Raw genomic sequence first — 2,836 nt, 5'->3', positions numbered from 1 at the left:
CTCAATTTTTTAAAATTGAAATTCGCCCCAGTCAAGACGTAAAACTACCTGATATAATAAGCTAACAAGAACGAAAAATGACTATCGCAACGACAGAACCCTATTGATCTGATTCTTGAGACAACAAAAGTTAGAGATTAGAGGACAACAGTCTACAGGAAGAGAGTTCTGCAAGCCGGTGGGGGGGGTGAAAAGAATTACTGGAATAAAGAACAAAACTTATTTACAATTTCATACAGGTTCATTTGTACGCATTTTTACACAAGAAAAGAGTTTTAATGGAAATCGCTCCAGACAATGCATCAACCCACTTGACGTAAGGAGCTGACAAGGTATTATCGCAAAGATAGAAGATGCCTATTGACTTGGGTATTGAAAAGACAAAGGCTAGAGATAGGAGGAAAACGGTCAGTAGAAAAATAGTTCTGCAAGCCTGCAGTTCTTCCACCAAGAAAAATAGAGAAAAAAGCCCCAAGATTTTTAATAAAAATTACCCCAGACAAGGCGTGAAGCCACTTGATGTAATGAACAAGCAAGAATGAAAGACAGGAGATGTCAATTGACCTTAGCAAATGTAGTAAAGAATGTACAAGCGAAACAAAGAATCCTAGAAAGCAAGCCGAAATAGCTCAGTTGGGAGAGCGTTAGACTGAAGATCTAAAGGTCCCGGGTTTCGGCATGCGTGTAAGGGGAAACAACCCCTCGTTTTTAAATCTAATTGATGAGTGATTTTAGATGGAAACTCGGATATTGTCTGTAATTTATATTTTATTCAGCAAATGTAGTAAAGAATGTACAAGCGAAACAAAGAATCCTAGAAAGCAGGCCGAAATAGCTTAGTTGGGAGAGCGTTAGGCTGAAGATCTATAGGTCCCTGGTTCAATCCCGGGTTTCGGCATGTGTGTGTAAGGGGAAACAAATCCTCGTTTTTAAATCTAATTGATGAGTGATTTTAGATGGAAACTCGGGTATTTTCTGTAATTTACATTTTATTCAGCAAATGTAGTAAAGAATGTACAAGCGAAACAAAGAATCCTAGAAAGCATGCCGAAATAGCTTAGTTGGGAGAGCGTTAGACTGAAGATGTAAAGATCTAGACTATACATAGGACAAAAAGAGTCAACAGGAATGGGGTACACACGCTTGTAGGTTTTTGAAAGAAGCTACTTGTATAAGAAACTGTGTTACGATAAGCTATCAGAAATAACGAATTGACGGAGACCACTAGACCAAAAAGTCAAACGAGCTGGAACAAAGGAAGCAGGAAATAGATGAGACAATTCTGATTTTCTTCACCAGAATCTTATCTCCATCTCTAAATTCCTCGCCGTTAGTTTAGAGCGAGCGTAAAAAAAAAAAAAAATGGGGAAAAAGTGAACTTCATCCGTCTCTTATATATATGCTATAACTATGATTCTCTCTCTTTTGTGAGTTTTTGAAATTTAAGATGAAACGATTCCATGATATTTTTTATCACAAATAACATTTGTAGCATTAATCAAAAAAGCAGATCGTTGAATCCGAAATCACCGAAGTCAACCTACATCACCCTTTTAAGTGATATGCAAAGATTAGGTTAAATTTATTGGCTGCACCAAGAATATCAATTGCATACACGTTTGCAAGTCTGCATTGCAAACAGATTCTTCCACGTCTTTACTTTGATGCAATTTTATATGGTTACTTAACCATGGACTGGTTGAACAAAGAAGAAGTTTCTAGTGAAAACTAAATTCCCAAACAGTCTCAAATCAAATGTATATGCCGGTCAAATGAATAAAAAGACTAATTATACTTCAGCAATTTTACCATAAATACTTTGTATAAATCTATTATATAAATATGTTTGTATGTTTGTATGTCTGCTAAAAAAAAGAGCGTCAATTATTTAATGTAGAAATTGCATTTTGTTTGAACGGGAGGGGGGGGTCAGGTAAAACTCTTGGTCTCGACGCTGCTTGTTAATCGCGCATGCGCGAACGGTCTATTCGTTGTTTCATTTTAAAAAGTTGAATTTGCAATCCATTTTCGGCCAGAAATTTGGCGATTAAGGGATCAAAGTTTAACGATTTGACCTTTAAGAACTCTACCAAACTCCTCCGACAATTTTTGGTCTAAACACTTGAAATTTTAGATATAGGTTTCTTGGACATGGATCTAACATGGACATGGATCTAAGATGGATCTAACTTAATAACTTGATTTAAGCCCCAAACATTAAATTATCAAGGGTCATAATAGGGGTCAAATTTAAAAAAAAATCACCGCTTTTTTTTTTTGCTCAACGTACACCCCCCAAAAACCCGGGCAACGCTAGGCATCCATGCTAGTATATATATATATATATATATATATATATATATATATATATATATATATAAAAGTGGAGTGTCTGTCTGTCTGTCTGTGTGTCTGTGTGTCTGTCTGTCTGTGTACATTTCCCTACGCAATAACTCTGTCAATTTTTAGTCTATAGACTCGAAATTTGAAATACCGGGTACTGAGATTTGGGAAAATCGATGTGACGGGTTTAAGCCAGAAATTTGGCTGTTAAGGGGTCAAATTTCAACGATTTGACCTTTAAGAACTCTACCAAACTCCTCCGACAATATTGGGTCTAGACACTTGAAATTTTAGATATAGGTTCCTTGAACCTGGATCTAACTATATAAAGTGATTTGAGCCCGAAACAATAAATTTTAAGGGGTCATAATAGGGGTCAAAGTTTTAAAAAATTAACCATTTTTTTGTTTTTTTGCTTTTTTTGCACAGCATACACCTCCAAACACCCGAGCAACGCCGGGCACCCCTGCTAGTATATATATATATATATATA

General features: G+C 36.0%; 1 non-coding gene across 1 annotated transcript; it reads left to right on the top strand.

Annotated features, from left to right (window-relative positions):
* The first annotated feature begins 825 nt into the window (after positions 1-825).
* Trnaf-gaa (transfer RNA phenylalanine (anticodon GAA)) lies at positions 826-898 on the top strand. The gene has a single exon. It is a non-coding gene; the product is annotated as a tRNA-Phe (tRNA).
* The last annotated feature ends 1,938 nt before the right edge of the window (positions 899-2,836 follow it).

This window comes from Euprymna scolopes, chromosome 28 (assembly GCF_053919585.1).
Source record: "Euprymna scolopes isolate OS-2025 chromosome 28, ASM5391958v1, whole genome shotgun sequence".
In the NCBI taxonomy this organism is placed as follows: domain Eukaryota; kingdom Metazoa; phylum Mollusca; class Cephalopoda; order Sepiida; family Sepiolidae; genus Euprymna; species Euprymna scolopes.
Note: the sequence above shows the minus strand (reverse complement) of the source record. Positions and strands in the feature narration are given on the sequence as shown.